The following is a 17640-nucleotide window of genomic DNA, read 5'->3' as shown; positions in this document are numbered from 1 at the left end:
TTAGGTAATTTTTGGACTTCTTAAGTTTTTTGTTTTTTTTTTTTAATCTGGACAATTTTTAAGTCTTTATGAAATTTGATACAGTATTGCTTCTGTTTTATGTTTAGGTAATTTAGCCGCGAGGCATGTGGAATCTTAGCTCCATGATCAGGGATTCAATCTATATCCCCTGCATTGGAAGGCAAAGTCTTAACCACTTGACTGCCAGGGAAGTCCCTGGACTTTCAAAACAAGCAAATAATAAATTACATTGCCTTTTTTGACTCCTCCTTTCATTCAGTATAACATGTCTAAGATTTACCCAGGTTTTAGCATGTATCAGCATTTCATTCATTTTTATTGTTGAATAATATTCCATTGTGTGGGAGTACCACATTTATTTATTTATTACTGTTGAAACTTGAGCTGAATCCCATTTTTTCACTATAATAAATAATATGAAGAAAATCTTTATACAAGATTTTGTGTGTACATAAAAGCAAAATGGCTGTCTGAGGAGGCCTTACAAATAGCTGTGAAAAGAAGAGAAGTGAGAAACAAAGGAGGAAAGGAAAGATATTCCCATCTGAATGCAGAGTTCCAAAGAATAGCCAGGAGAGATAAGAAAGCCTTCCTCAGCGATTAATGCAAAGAAATAGAGGAAAACAATAGAATGGGAAAGACTAGAGATCTCTTCAAGAAAATTAGAGATACCAAAGGAACATTTCACATAAAGATGGGCTCAATAAAGGACAGAAATGGCATGGACCTAGCAGAAGCAGAGGATATTAAAAAGAGGTGGCAAGAATACACAAAAGAACTGTACAAAAAAGATCTTCATGACCCAGATGATCACGATGGTGTGACCACTCACCTAGAGCCAGACATCCTGGAATACGAAGTCAAGTGGGCCTTAGGAAGCATCACTACAAACAAAGCTAGTAGAGGTGATGGAATTCCAGTTGAGCTATTTAAAATCCTGAAAGATGATGCTGTGAAAGTGCTGCACTCAATATGCCAGCAAATTTGGAAAACTCAGCAGTGGCCACAGGACTGGAAAAGGTCAGTTTTCATTCCAATCCCAAAGAAAGGCAATCCCAAAGAATTCTCGAACTACCGCACAATTGCACTCATCTCACACACTAGTAAAGTAATGTTCAAAATTCTCCAATTCAGGCTTCAACAATATGTGAACCATGAACTTCCAGATGTTCAAGCTGGTTTTAGAAAAGGCAGAGGAACCCGAGATCAAATTGCCAACATCTGCTGGATCATCGAAAAAGCAAGAGTTCCAGAAAAACATCTAATTCTGCTTTATTGACTATGCCAAAGCCTTCAACAGTGTGGATCACACCAAACTGTGGAAAATTCTGAAAGAGATGGGAATACCAGATCACCTGACTTGCCTCTTGAGAAATCTGTGCACAGGTCAGGAAGCAACAGTTAGAACTGGACATGGGACAACAGACTGGTTCCAAATAGGAAAAGGAGTACGTCAAGGCTGTATATTGTCACCCTGCTTATTTAACTTATATGCAGAGTACATCATGAGAAACGCTGGGCTGGAGGAAGCGCAAGCTGGAGTCAAGTTTGCTGGGAGAAACATCAATAACCTCAGATATGCAGATGACACAACTCTTATGGCAGAAAGTGAAGAACTAAAGAGCTTCATGAGGAAAGTGAAAGAGGAGAGTGAAAAAGTTGGCTTAAACTCAATATTCAGAAAACTAAAATCATGGCAAACAGTCCCATCACTTCATGTCAAATAGATGGGGAATCAGTGGAGACAGTGGCAGACTTTGATTTTTGGGCTCCAAAATCACTGCAGATGGTGACTGCAGCCATGAAATTAAAAGACGCTTACTCCTTGGAAGGAACGTTATGACCAACCTAGACAGCATATTAAAAAGCAGAGACATTACTTTGTCAACAAGGGTCCATAGAGTCAAGGCTACCATAGAGTCAAGGTTTTTACAGTAGTCATGTATAAACGTGAGAGTTGGACTATAAAGAAAATTGAGCACTTAAGAAATGATGCTTTTGAACTGTGGTGTTGGAGAAGACTTTTGAGAGTCCCGTGGACTGTAAGGAGATTCAACCAGTCCATCCTAAAGGAGATAAGTTCTGAGTGTTCATTGGAAACACTGATGCTGAAGCTGAAACTCCAATACTTTGGCCACCTGATTCGAAGAGCTGACTCATTGGAAAAGACCCTGAAGCTGGGAAAGATTGAAGGCACGAGGAGAAGGGGATGGCAGAGAATGAAATGGTTGGAGGCATCATCAATTCAATGGACATGAGTCTGGGTAAACTCCGGGAATTGATAATGGACAGGGAGGTCTGGCATGCTGCAGTCCATGGGGTTACAGAGTCAGACACGACTACTGAGCTGAACTGAAATGATGTTTTCATTTCTAGGAGGGGAATTCCTGGATCATAGGTTAATTCCATGTTTAAATATTTCAAGGAGAAACCAAATAGCCTTTAGGACCATTTTACATTCTCATGGTTGATGTATGATATAAGGGTTCTAATTTCTCCACTTCCTTACCAGCACCTGTAGTCTACTATTTTGATTATAGCAATTCTAATGGGTGTGACATGGTATCTCTTTGTGGTTTTGTTTGCATTTGTCTAATGACTAATGATATAACTATCATGTCCTGTGCATGTTGTCTTTTGTATATTTTCTTTGGAGAAATTTCTATTCAATTGCTGTATCCATTTTCAAATTGGGTTACTCATATTTTATTAATGAGTTCTAAGAGTTCTTTATATACTTAGATACAAGTCCCTACACAAGATAAAGCTAGATGCAAGTTACTGATAAGGGACTATGATTTGCTCAGACAAAATGTTAAATAATTATTGCTGACTTAAGTTTTGAGAAACACCCTGGAGATAGGGGTTTTCTTGATGAGCAAGCTCTGAATCGGGTCAGATAATGACAGTGTCCTGTAAATGGGGATTTTCTGGAATGGAGCTCCAAGCCAGGTAAAAGTGACCCTGCTCTGGGAGCTAGCACTTTATGAGGAGTTTTTGTCATGGTCTGCCTACTCTGGTGGGTGCAAGGCTGCTGGCTTTTACAACTACTGCAGTGGTGTAGCTGATGGCTGTCAAGGCTCAGAGCTTGTGAGACGAGAATGGAAAAGGGTAAGCTACTGATCCTGTGGGTATCAACAAAGGTCATCATCTCTTCTTTAACTGATACTCATCAGAATGTTGCAAGCCTTTTGTTAATTTCTAGAGATGGGAAAATTTTGATTTTTTAATTTTTTGCCAACATTTCAGTATTTTATGGAGGTGTGGATTTACAGAGGTCCTTACTACCTGATTCCAGAATTTTTTCCAGACTAGACTTTGCTATTATGAGCTGGCTTTAAATTCACTTGCCAACGCAGGAGACATAAGAGACATGGGTTCAATCCCTGAGTCAGGAAGATACCCTAGAGAAGGAAATGGCAAACCACTCCAGTATTCTTGCCTAGAGAATCCCATGGAAGGAGGAGCCTGGTAACCTATAGTCCATAGAATCACAAAGATTCAGACACAACTGAAATGATTAAGCATGCACGCACACAATACAGCTTAATCAGCAGAAACAGCAAACTGGGCTATTTTCCAATATTTGGCCACCTGATGTGAAGAGCCAACTCACTGGGAAAGACCCTGATGCTGGGAAAGTTTGAAGGCAGGAGATGTGGACAACAGAGGACGAGATGGTTAGGTGGCATCATCAACTTAATTAATGGGCAGGCGTTTGAACAAACTCCAGGAGAAGGTGAAGGACAGGGAAGCTGGCGTGTTGCAGTCCATGGGGTCGCAAAAAGTCAGACATGACTGAGTAACTGAACAACAAGAAGGCTATTTTCTATGTTCTGACTAACTTTGCAAATCAGTCTTCCATGGTCAGAAGTGCTGGTTTTCCTAAAATTTGCCAATCATAGTCTAAAATGGTGTGAATTACAAAATAAACTGGATGTAGAGCTGGCCAGTTATGCCCCAAGTAGATAAACTTATGGACATTACTCTACATTTTTAGAAAGTTCATTTGTATACTCACTTTTCTTTGAATGGCACAATTACTGGCATGTGTTTTTATAATTATGAAATAGTCCAACTTCTCTTAAAATTGCTGTTGTTGTTTAGTCACTAAGTTGTGTCCAACACTTTGTGACCCCATGGACGTAGCCTGCCAGGCTCCTCTGTTCATGGGATTTCCCAGGCAAGAATACTGGAGTGGGTTGCCATTTCCTTCTCCGGGGGATCTTCTCGGTCCAGGGATTAAACTTGGGTCTCCTGCATTGGCCTCAGATTCTTTACCATCTGAGCCACCTGGCAGCCTCTCCTCCAAAATACAGGTTACAACATTATAGACCACATGCCATCGCCAAGCTTAAGAAATTAAATATTGCTAGTCCTTTTTTCCTATGGTTTAATAATCCTGTTAAAACCAGGTCACCTTCTCAATAATCTTTCCCTGAAATTCTCTAGAAATTAAGAGACACTAATTTCTATTCTAAGTAACAAACCCAAATAGGAAAGAGCTGTGGTGAGTGACATTTTTTCTAAAAACCAAGAAAAATTGAGGGCTACAAGTTTTTGTTAATAATTCCAATCATTTACAGAATGTCCAACATAAAATATTATACCAACAGTGATGACGGGTTCTTAGAAATTCTGCACAATTGAAAAACAGCAGTACTTTACATCCACATTTGCACATACTGAAAATATCCTTTGAGTGAGTTTTTGATTTATGAGGGTAGAAGAGAACTTCAAATGAGTAAAAAGGGTAAAATTCCTGCAACATCAGTCCATATCTGTTTTTAATATTATAGGAATTCATTTGAATATGTTGCTTTTGTTCCATAATCCCCCAAACTAACATTTGTATCAAAGTTACCTGATGATATAACTACAGGACACTGTATAATGAAAATGACTTTTTATATTTTCATCCCTTCTCCAGGGAATTTCAAGAATTGCTGAATCAAGTAATGGCTTTAACTAGAAACACAAGTACTCACTCATTCCAAACAAATGAAAACCAAAGACATAATTACAGTTTTCACCATGGTGCTCTTTATACATAATCTATAAGAAAATTTTCTATCATTTTAACAAAAAAATATTTCTCTGAGTCACTTTTATATCATGGAGATTGCTGGCAATAATGAAAATAACATGTTGATTTCAGTCTTGTAATGTCATCATATTCATTCTTTTACTTCATGGGAAACCTAAGATTTGATGAGCATCGCATATTTTTTATAGACAGCTCATCACTGACAGAGCCAGAGCCTATTATTTGGTTCTCCTCATTCAGACATTGGCAATGAGTTTCTCTCAGTGGTTTCTCTGGCTTCTGAGTAGCCAATGAAAAAGCAACAGATATTGTATTTTTTTCACCTCATTAAAATTATAGTCCCAATATGACTCTACTTTATGTAACAAAGTAGGTCTGCTAGTAAGCTCAAATAGCTGGGTTAAAACTAGTCTCTGAAGGGGATAACTGACAGAATTGGTAAACTTACAGGCAGGGAAAATAGCGCAGAGACGGAATCTTCAACCATCAAAATCTGTAGTACTTAACTTGAGTAGCCTATGGGTTTTCCTCTCTGTATCTGGGGAGGGGTATGGATTTCTAGGTCAACCCTCAAACCAGATGGAGATTCAGGGAACATTCATAAAGCCATACCTATGTTGATGACTTCCATATTAACCTCTTGCTTCGAGACCCCTTTCCTTGTCCCCAGATGCTCATATCTGTTTCTCAACTTGATTGAAAAACGATTCTCCAATCCATGAGATTCTCCAGGTAAGAACACTGGAGTGGGTTGCCGTTTCCTCCTCCAGGGGATCTTCCCGACGCACAGATCGAACCTATTTCTTTTGTGACGCCTGCATTAGCAGGCAGGTTCTTTACCACTAGCGTCGCCTGGGAAGCCCCTTCAACTTGGTAATAGAGAGTTAATCAGAGGCTTTCAAACCTAACACTTCTTAAAAGTTTATCTTCGTTTTTAGTCTGCTGGGTCTCGCTCCCTTCACGCGGGCTTCCTCCGGCTGCACAGGGCAGGGGCTGCTCCAGGCGCAGCGTGCATTTCTCGTTGTGGAGGCTCTTTTTTGCGGAGCGCAGGCTCCAGAGTGAGCAGGCTTCAGGAGTTGCAGCATGTGGGTTCAGCTGCCCTGCCGTGTGTGGAGTCTTCCTGGATCAGCGATCTAACCCCTGACCTTTGCATTGGCAGGCGGATGCTTAACTACTGGACCACCTGGGAAGTCCCCAAATCTAACACTTTCAACACTGAACTCCTCAGTTTGATCATAAAAGGAGTAACAACCTTTATTTCTCTTGTGCTCTGTTTCCAATCCATCAGCTAATACTACCAGCTCTATGTTATAAATATAGTCAGTGTCCAACCATATCCATCCATGGTCACTGCTTCTACCTGAATTCAAGCCTACCAGCAGGCCACCATGCTGTCTCCTCTTCCCCTATAATAACATCTGCCTTAAAAACAGTAACCAGGATGATGTTTTCGAGACCTGAGTCAGAACAAGTCCTTCTTTTCCTGAACTGAACACACTCTGAGAGCTTCCCTCTTGCGCAGCGAATGAACTGAAGTGTTAACCATAACTCACAAGACCCTTCCAGACCTAGCCCTCAATTCTTTGACCTTGCAACTTAGCGTGGCACTTCTTTCTTCCTCTTCTGGAGCCACTCAGGTCCCCTGCTCTTCTTCGGTCACATCAAGCCAGCCTCTGCCGCAGGGTCTTTACAAGTCCTGTGAACTTTGCCTGGACTCTTCTTCTCCCAAATATACATGAGTTCTTATTACTTCTTACAGGTATCTATTCAGATATCACCTCACCCCGGAAACCTCCTCCAATGACTTTTGTGAAATGAGCTCACATTCTCTGCTCCCCTATCCATCTTAACCCAGTAAATTTTTCTCCATAGAATTTATTATTCCCTTACATAAACTATTTATCATAACATAAGGTTCAGTGAGTGTAAGATACATGGGCTTTTTACACATCACTAAGAAAGAAAGTACACTGCCAAATAAAAAGTGAAATAATTCTTTCTCAACTTAGAATTCTTATTTTGACTATACCTAAATAACTATTTTAGACTCATTTAAGCATAGATACTTATCACCTAACTACCCTTCTTCATATGAAAAAAAAAAAAAAAGGAAAGGTGCAATAAAAGAAATTGAGTTATTTAAAATGTTTTCACCTTAAGAAGGTCTGTCTAGTCAAAGCTATGGTTTTTCAAGTAATCATATATGAATGTGAGAGCTGGATCATAAAGAAGGCTGAGCGCCAAATAATTGATGCTTTTGAACTGTGGAGTTGGAGAAGACTCTTGAGAGTCCCTTGGACTGCAAGGAGATCAAACCAGTCAATCCTAAAGGAGATCAGTCCTGAATATTCATTGGAAGTGTGATACTGAATCTGAAGCTCTAATACTTTGACCACTTGCTGCAAAGAGCCGACTCATTAGAAAAGACCCTGATGCTGGGAAAGATTGAAGGCAGGAGGAGAAGGAGGTGCCAGAGGATGAGATGGCTGGATGGCATCACCACTCAATGGACGTGAGCTTGAGCAAGCTCCGGGAGATGGTGAAGGACAGGGAAGTCTGGCGTGCTGCAGTCCATTGGTCACAGAGTCCGACACAACTGAGTGACTGAACAACAGCAGCACCTTAAGCAACAGTGACTTGTGTATATCTCCATTTTTCCACCCTATCATTTTATACACATTAAAGACCTTTGGTCATTTAGTATTTTTTTCTTTCTTTTTTTTTTTTTTTTTTGACCACATTCTGCACCTTGTGGGATCTTCCCTGACCAGAAATTGATCAACCCGAGCCCCCTCCAGTGTAAGCATGAAATCCTAACCACTGGATCACCAGAGAAGTCCCATTATTTCTTAATATAATACTCTACTTTAAAAAAAAAATTCTTCTAAGCTAATGATATTATGTATTTTTTTCTTTTTTGACTGAATTCAAATGCACAAATCTGTCCCTGTAGAATCATCCATTTGAGTCACTTTTTAATCCACTGCAAAGAGTTTGGCAATGTTTTCTGCCTGTGGGAAGACTGCTCCACAAGTGTGCCCTGTGATCTTGCCCGTGTCCATGGGCATGCATGCAGAGCTTTCACTGCACTTCATCTGAGGGTGGGCAGAGCCTCTCTTGACCTCTTAGGAGCAAGGATCTTGCTCCCCAGGGTGCTATCATGGGGTTGTTCTGGTTTCTGTTCCACCTCTTTAAGGTATAGCGGCAGACTATAACTGCTCAGCTGAAATCTAGAAAGTACTCTGGACCTCTGGATATCCCATGAACCATGTGGGATTATCCTCTGGCTCCTTCAGTCTTGGTGTTACATTTTGGGGTTTGTAGTATGAGGATTACAGGGAGCGGGCACCTGTGCCTGCCCTTCCTTTCTCTGTCTACGTAAGGAGTGAACCGTCTGGATCTAAAAGTGGCTTCTGTCCTTACTGCCCAAACCAGACCTGGGCCATGGGTCTGCCTTGTCTTGTATGCCTTCAGTTGGGTCACTGAAGCTGAATGAACCCAGTATATTTTGCACATATCTCAGCTGGTACAAAATCACAGAGCATATAGATGTTAATGTGTATGTCAGTGTCTTCCTTTTTCTTCAGTCATATAAAATGTGTGGTTTTTGTGTGGCAAGGAAATAAGGAACTTAGGAGAATATTGGTGTTCTGCAATGACAAATATTTGTTTAATATATAGTTTTTTTGTAAAAATAACAATTTCAATGTCATGTCATAATATTTTTATGTGACAAATATGGATGTAACTCACTGAATTCTATGCAAATGCTGAAAATATGAAAACCTATAATTAAATGACATATTAAAAATGCCACCCAGACAATAGTGAATATAAGGTGCATGTTGATGTAAACAATTTTTAGACATGAAACATGATAGTACATCTTAGAATTGTCAAGATGAGGTGTTGGTTTGTTTGTTTAGTGAGCATCTCCCACCCCAGACATGTAAATTTTGTGAGAGGAGAAACTTTATGAATTGATTCACTACTCATATCTCCAAAACCTGCAGTGTTGATGACATATATTATGCCATTAAAAGTTACTTATGGAAGGAACTCAGGGTGGACTCTGTTAACAATCATTTTTAATATTTGTTTTTATTTGGCGGCAGTGGGTTTTAGTTGTGGCATGTGGGACCTATTTTCCCTATCAGGGATTGAACCTGAGCCCCCTGCATTAACAGTGTGGAGTCTTAGACACTGGATCACCAGGGAAGTCCCTGTTCAGTGACCTGGTTGGACTACAAGAAACAGGATGACATGTTCCTTTCACCTTCAGTTAGTTCATGGATTCTCCTCAGTGTGATTGCTAACTAACAATCTAAAATACATTGTAAACGAGGTTGAATGGAAGTACGTTAGTTCCCTGACCAAGGATTGAACCCACATCCCCCGTATAGGAAGTGCAGTTTTAACCGCTGGACCAGCAGGGAGGTCCTTAATTATAGGAATGGAATATCATATTTAAGGTAACAGGAACAGATCAAAGAAGAAGATCCACCCTATTTCTCTTGTCTCCTCTCTTGCAGACCCAAATTTCTCAGCCTTTCATGATTCACTCAACAATCCTCAGGATCATTCAGGTCACTCTTCTCAAAAACATCATTAAAAGTTTCATCTCCGGAATAAAATAATGTTTTGTTTTTCATCATATCCCTGTAGTACTTTCCTGTCTCCTTTGGCAGCATTCATAGATTTTTTGCTGACTCTAAAGTTCATTTTTCTGCAGAGATCTATTTTTGTGTTGGCTTTTAAAATGGGGTACCGAATTCCCTTGCATGCACATCTTTACAAGTCAGACACAAACCTAACTGTGGGCAGAAAGATGCCAACTGAAACATGCAGTTGGACATACTTGTAATAAATGTGTTTATATTTTTGTGCAAGGACTTATTTAGAAATGTCTCGACTAGCAAGTACTTAACCTTTGAACAACCCAGGTGGGTTAAAAGAGATTTGGGGGACCTATAAAATTTATGTGAACGTTAACTGTATAGACTTGAGTTGAAAGAAAAGGGAGGAGTGAACTTTGTGAGAACATCATAAAATTTTATTGGTCTCTATGGTGGAATCTGTTTGGGTTTTTCTCTTTTATTTCCTCCTGTTTCCTGAGGCAGGAGGGCAAGGTTGCTTCTTGAAGATGTCTGATGGTAAGGGGAAAGATGCCCAAAGAGACAGTTTAGAATGGATGGAAAGGGAGGATGGAAAGGAAATTATATACAAATATTCTGACTCTTTAAAGATCAATGTTTTCAGTTTTCTAGTCTTTTCATCCATTACAAGAGCTTGACTTCTTTCTGTATTCCTTCCATGAGGATAACGTTACCACTCCTCTTAAGTGATTAAGTGCCTAAGATTCTAATGACTTCCCAGATCTTGTGCAGAATACTGGCTAAACAATAACAAGGAGAAATACAGGATGCTACATTCATCCCTGGAGGTCCAGTGGTTAAGACTCAGCTCTTCTAATGCAGGGAGCATGGGCTCAACCCCTGGTTGTGGAAATAAGACCCCACATTCCACATGGCCAAAAACAAATAGATAAATAAGTAAAATAAATACAAGATGCTTATTGTATATATGTATATGTTCCACGATATCGTATGTGTATATTGCCAAGACTAGCAGACTCTGATAAATAACTTTTGATGGTAAGAAAGTGTCATTAATTCAAAGCAGTGAGTTTTCATGTCTGTTTTATACTGGACAAAACTATCTGCAGAGGGATATGCAAATCGGCACCAACTGTATTAAACATCCTAATGCAACTTCACCTGCTAATTAATCTCATCTAAATTGTGATTTTGGTATAAATATTAAGTTCCAGAGGATCTCATACCAGATCACTCTTGCAAACTATGCTCCTGGCTATAATTTAAAACATACGTATGAACAAATACTGAGTCTCTTTGAATTCTTTAAAATCATATTGTTTTGAAAATAAGCAATTACAGGCTATTTCCTGCATGTCAGTTATTATTTATTTGTATAAAAATGTTGCAATGTTTCCTTGATTTTGCCATGATATCTAATTAGCATATTCACATTTTACAAATTTAAAGTATAAAAATGAGTCTTGGAATTTGAAAGCAGAAGTTGTAAAAATAGGGGGGAAAGATACAGAATATATTTTTTAAAAAGGATAAAAGAAATGTAGTAGCATTTATTACATTTGAAAGTAAAGCAGTGCCTTTTCTCAGCTTACCCCTTTTCATGCCAGCAATGCTAAGATCCAGTGAATAAATGGAACACATTCTTAACAGCAGCCCAGAATTTTATCGAATTAGGACTAGTGTTAACATTTTAGAAAGATATTTGCTTTTTTATAATGTGTGTTTTGTATGTCTGTGTTTGTGTTGTTTGTGTGTGAAAATATATATATGTATTTGGATTTTTATATTATAAATTTTATGTAATACATATTTGATCATTTGTAATATAAACAACATGTGTAGCATCCATATAGATTTTCTATTAATTTGAAAAAATGATTTTCATTTGCATTCAGTTATCCATGAAAGGATATGAAGCTACAATAATTAATTACTTTTGGCACACAAACTTTCCACCCTGAGAATTTAATATATTTTCACAAAAATCCTATGGACTACCATGGTTTACAGAATTTCTTACACAAGATTTCCACCCTGCCAAAAAAAAAAAAAAATAGACTTGAGTGTTTATCAACAAGAGATTATACATATCCTATGTAAGTGACTGAAAGTCACTTAGTTGTGTGTGACTCTTTGCAACCCCATGGAATATACAGTCTTTGGAATTCTCTAGGCTAGAATACTGGAGGGGGTAGCCTTTCCCTTCTCCAGGGGATCTTCCCAACCCAGGGATCAAACCCAGGTCTCCTGCATTGTAGGAGGATTCTTTACCATCTGAGCCTCAAGGAAAGCCCATATATGTATACTGAAATGCCATGTGCCTTATAAAAGCATTTTCTTATTTTTAATGGCAATATATATGTTTGTGTTTGTTTATGTGCCTATATAAACATGCTTAAGATGTAAAAATGATTTCCCATGTTTTAGATATGCTTAAGCTTTTACACATAAACTTCTGCATATGAACTTGTATCCCATAACAACTTGTGTATAGTTGTACGTGCTCAGTTGTGTCTTATTCTTGCAACCCCGTGGACTGTAGCCCACCAGTTTCCTCTGTCCTTGGAATTTTCCAGGCAAGAATAATGGAGTAGATACCATTTCCTACTCCAGTGTAGTTGTATGAAAAGTGAAAGTCGCTCAGTTGTGTCCAACTCTTTGCAACCCCATGGACTCTACCTGATGGATTCAGCAGGCCAGAATACTGGAGTGGGTAGCCATTCCCTTCTCTTGGGATCTTCCCAGCCCAGGGATCAAACCCAAGTCTCCCGCATTGCAGGTGGGTTCTTTACTATCTGAGCCACCAGGGAAGCCCCCTGATGTCACATGGGACAATATAAAAATTGAACACAAGGATAGTCAATAAAGCAGAAATAGATGTTTTTCTGGAACTCTCTTGCTTTTTCGATGATCCAGCAGATGTTGGCAATTTGATCTCGGGTTCCTCTGCCTTTTGTAAAACCAGCTTGAACATCTGGAAGTTCATGGTTCACATATTGTTGAAGCCTGGCTTGGAGATTTTGAGCATTACTTTACTAGCGTGTGAGATGAGTGCAATTGTGCGGTAGTTTGAGAATTCTTTGGCATTGCCTTTCTTTGGGATTGGAATGAAAACTGACCTTTTCCAGTCCTGTGGCCACTGCTGAGTTTTCCAAATTTGCTGGCTATTGACTGCAGCACTTTCAGAGCATCATCTTTGAGGATTTGACATAGCTCAACTTTAATTCCATCACCTCCACTAGCTTTGTTCGTACTGATGCTTCCTAAGGCCCACTTGACTTCACATTCCAGGATGTCTGGCTCTAGGTGAGTGTGAGTGATCACACCATCACGATTATCTGGGTCGTGAAGATCTTTTTTGTACAGTTCTTCTGGGTATTCTTGGCAGAAGCGGAAGATATTAAGAAGAGGTGGCAAAAATACCCAGAAGAACTGTACAAAAAAGATCTTCACAACCCAGATAATCATGATGGTGTGATCACTCACACTCAACTAGAGCCAGACATCCTGGAATGTGAATTCAGGTGGGCCTTAGGAAGCATCAGTATGAACAAAGCTAGTGGAGGTGATGGAATTCCAGTTGAGCTATGTCAAATCCTAAAAGATGATGCTGTGAAAGTGCTGCACTCAATATGCCAGCAAATTTGGAAAACTCAGCAGTGGCCACAGGTCTGGAAGAGGTCAGTTTTCATTCCAATCCCAAAGAAAGGCAATGCCAAAGAATTCTCAAACTACTGCACAATTGCACTCATCTCACACACTGGTAAAGTAATGCTCAAAATCTCCAAGCCAGGCTTCAACAATATATGAACCGAGAAATTCCAGATGTTCAAGCTGGTTTTAGAAAAGGCAGAGGAACCAGAGATCAAATTGCCAACATCTGCTGGATCATCGAAAAAGCAAGAGAGTTCCAGAAAAACATCTATTTCTGCTTTATTGACTACACCAAAGCCTTCAACTGTGTGGATCACAATAAACTGTGGAAAACTCTGAAAGAGATGGGAATACCAGATCACCTGACTTGCCTCTTGAGAAATCTGTGCACAGGTCAGGAAGCAGCAGTTAGAACTGGACATGGAACCACAGACTGGTTCCAAATAGGAAAAGGAGTACGTCAAGGCTGTATATTGTCACCCTGCTTATTTAACTTATATGCAGAGTACATCATGAGAAACGCTGAGCTGGAAAAAGCACAAGCTGGAATCAAGATTGCCAGGAGAAATATCAGTAACCTCAGATATGCAGGTGATACCACCCTTACGGCAGAAAGTGAAGAGGAACTAAAAAGCCTCTTGAAAGTGAAAGAGGGGAGTGAAAAATTTGGCTTAAAGCTCAACATTCAGAAAACTAAGATCATGGCATCTGGTCCCATCACTTCATGGCAAATAGATAGGGAAACAGTGGAAACAGTGGCTGACTTTATTTTTTTGGGCACCAAAATGACTGCAGATGGTGACTGCAGCCATGAAATTAAAAGACGCTTACTTCTTGGAAGGAACGTTATGACCAACCTAGACAGCATATTAAAAAGCAGAGCCATTACTTTGCCAACAAAGGCCCGTCTGGTCAAGGCTATGGTTTTTCCAGTGGTCTTGTATGGATGTGAGAGTTGGACTGTGAAGAAAGCTGAGCACCGAAAAATTTATGCTTTTGAACTGTGGTGTTGGAGAAGACTCTTGACAGTCCCTTGGACTGCAAGGAGATTCAACCAGTCCATCCTGAAGGAGATCAGTCCTGGGTGTTCATTGGAAGGACTGATGCTGAAGCTGAAACTCCAGTACTTTGGCCACTTCATGTGAAGAGTTGACTCATTGGAAAAGATCCTGATGTTGGGAGGGATTGGGGGCAAGAGGAGAAGGGGACAACAGAGGATGAGACGGCTGATTGATGGCATCACCGACTTAATGGATATGAGTTTGAGTAAACTCCGGGAGTTGGTGATGGACAGGGAGGCCTGGCGTGCTGCAATTCATGGGGATGCAAAGAGTCGGACACGACTGAGCGACTGAACTGAACTGAACTGAAAGCAAACTATTGATCTAAAAATCCTACATGTAATATAATAATTTATCAACTTTATTTATATCATATGATTTATATTACAGAAACATAAATTAATTATGTTATTTATGAATTATATTCTAAATTATTTATATTATAATATTATTACTACAAATAATTATGCCTATCTTTTTTCTATTATATTAGTTATATTAACATATTATTTTAGATTATATTAATTATTTATACACTTTTATACTTATTTTATACTTCCATAAAATACTTTAATACTTTACTTATACTTCTTTTACTCATTTGTTTAACTAATATTTGTTGAATACAACTTAGTATTGGGCAACTTTTAGATTTTAGAGAAGCAAGGATGAACAAGATAGGGGTTAGAGCTAATCACAGTGTATCTGAGAAGTTCTGTGGGGTCATTGATAGGGTTTCTAGAAAATCTAATTTTATGCTAATGGGGCACATTCCTGTGTGCCAGGAAAAATCAGGCAACTGCAAAGCTCACTGGATAAATGCATGTTCTTTACTGAGGCCATGCGGGAGCGATAACTTCCCCATATGCTTGGCTGAGGTCTGTGCCCAGTCAACTGAAGGACCACTGGAGCAAGGGAGGCCAATTTAGGAGAATCAAACTCTTAAGAAGATCAACCAACTTCCCTTAAAAGACCTTCATTCTTTTTACACTTTCTGCCTATTAATTTCACTTATGAAACTTCCTGTCTCACTCAGAGCAATTGAGCTAATTTTGACTTATTCCTATTCTCCTTTTTAAGTGGTCATATCAAACTGTCCATGTGAATCTTCATAACCACGTTACCAATGTATCACTAAATGCATTCATTCAGTCTTCATTCAGACAAAATGAGACCCTATTATTTACTCTTAAAAATCTTGCTCTGCTTCTTCATAGCAAAATTTGAAATGTTGTGTTTGTTTGGTGATTGCAATTAAACAAATATCCATTCAGTTCAGTCGCTCAGTCATTTCTGACTCTTTGTGACCTCATGGACTGCATCATTACAGGCCTCCCTGTCCATCACCAACTCCTGGAGCTTACACAAATTCATGTCCATTGAGTCGGTGATGCCATCCAACCATCTCATCCTCTGTCATCCTCTTCTCCTCCTGACTTCAATCTTTCCCAGCATCAGGGTCTTTACCAATGAGATGACTCTTCGCATCAGGTGGCCCAAGTATTGGAGCTTCAGTATCAGTCCTTCTAATAAATATTCCAGACTGATTTCTTTTAGGATTAACTGGTTTGATCTCCTTGCTATCCAAGGGACTCTCAAGAGTCTTCTCCAACACCACAGTTCAAAAGCATCAACTCTTAAGCATTCAACTCTCTTTAGAGTCCAACTCTCATATCCATACATGACTACTGGAAAAACCATAGCTTTGACTACATGGACCTTTGTTGTCAAAGTAATGGCCCTTCTTTTTAACATGCTGTCTAGTTTGGTCATAGCTTTTCTTCCAAGGAGCAAGCGTCTTTTAATTTCATGGCTACAGTCACCTTCTGCAGTGATTTTGGGGCCCAAGAATATAAAATCTCTCATTGTTTCCATTGTTTCCCCATCTATTTTCCATGAGGTGATGGAACCAGATGCCTTTATCTTCATTTTTTGAATGCTGAGTTTAAAGCCAGCTTTTTACTCTCCTCTTTCACTTTCATGAAGAGTCTCCTTAGTTACTCTTTACTTTCTTCCATAAGGGTGGTGTCATCTGCATATCTGAGGTTATTGATGTTTCTCCCTGCAACCTTGATTCCAGCTTGTGCTTCATCCAGTCAGGCGTTTCATGTGATGTACTCTGCATATAAGTTAAATAAGCACGGTGACAATATGCATCCTTGATGTACTCCTTTCCCAATTTTGAACCAGCCCATTGTTCCATGTCTGGTTTTAACTGTTGTTTTTTGACCTGCATATAGATTTCTCAGGAGACAGGTAAGGTGGTCTGGTATTTCCATCTCTTTAAGAATTTTCCAGTGTTGTGACCCACACAATCAAAAGGTTTAGTGTAGTCAGTGATGCAGAAGGGTGTTTTTTCTGGGATTCTTTTGCTTTTTCTATGATCCAATGGACATTGGCAATTTGACAAATACACCCTATTTAAGGGCTTCCCTGATAGCTCAGTTGGTAAAGAATCCACCTGTAATGCAGGAGACCCCAGTTCAATCCCAGGGTTGGGAAGATCTGCTGCAGAAGGGATAGGCTACCCACTCCAGTATTCTTGGGCTTCCCTTGCAGCTCAGCTGGTAAAGAATCCACCTGCAATGTGGGAGACCTGCGTTTGATCCCTGGGTTGGGAAGATTCCCTGGAGAAGGGAAAGACTAACCACTACAGTATGCTGGCCTGGAGAATTCCATGGACTGTATAGTCCATGGGATTGCAAAGAGTTGGACACGACTGAATGACTTTCACTTACTCACTCACTCACCCTATTTAAAATACAAGCTCAATGAGTCCAGAGATCATGTGTCTTTCTTACTGCTCTATTTTCAGTGCCTGTCTCTACATTATACAGAAAAGACAGAATAGCTCTCTGTTCAATAAATGAGTCCAATGGATATTTATTTTTCATCTTCTACATGTTAAGTTCTGTTGGTTTACAAAAATAAATGCAACCAAGTAACAGGGAAACCTGGCATGCTGCAGTCCATGGAGTTGCGAAGAATTGGACACGACTTAGCATTTTTGTTTTGTTTTGTTTCTTATTTTGTTGAACAACAGCAACAACAAAATAAGAAGGCATGGTAGGAAGTCTGAGAGGACAGCAGAGTAGAAGTATCTGAGGAATCCATCCTTTAATGTTTCATTAAACTTACAAGAAAGCATCTGGAAAGTTAAAAATTCCTGGGAGCACCCACAACAAATGGCAACAATTGAGAGTGTTCCTGAAATCAGAAGGCATTCCACATGATGGGATTT

The sequence above is a fragment of the Cervus elaphus genome, chromosome 11 (genome assembly GCF_910594005.1).
Source record: "Cervus elaphus chromosome 11, mCerEla1.1, whole genome shotgun sequence".
NCBI classification, from domain to species: Eukaryota; Metazoa; Chordata; class Mammalia; order Artiodactyla; family Cervidae; genus Cervus; species Cervus elaphus.
The sequence above is the reverse complement of the archived record's forward strand: the minus strand, read 5'-3'. Positions refer to the sequence as shown.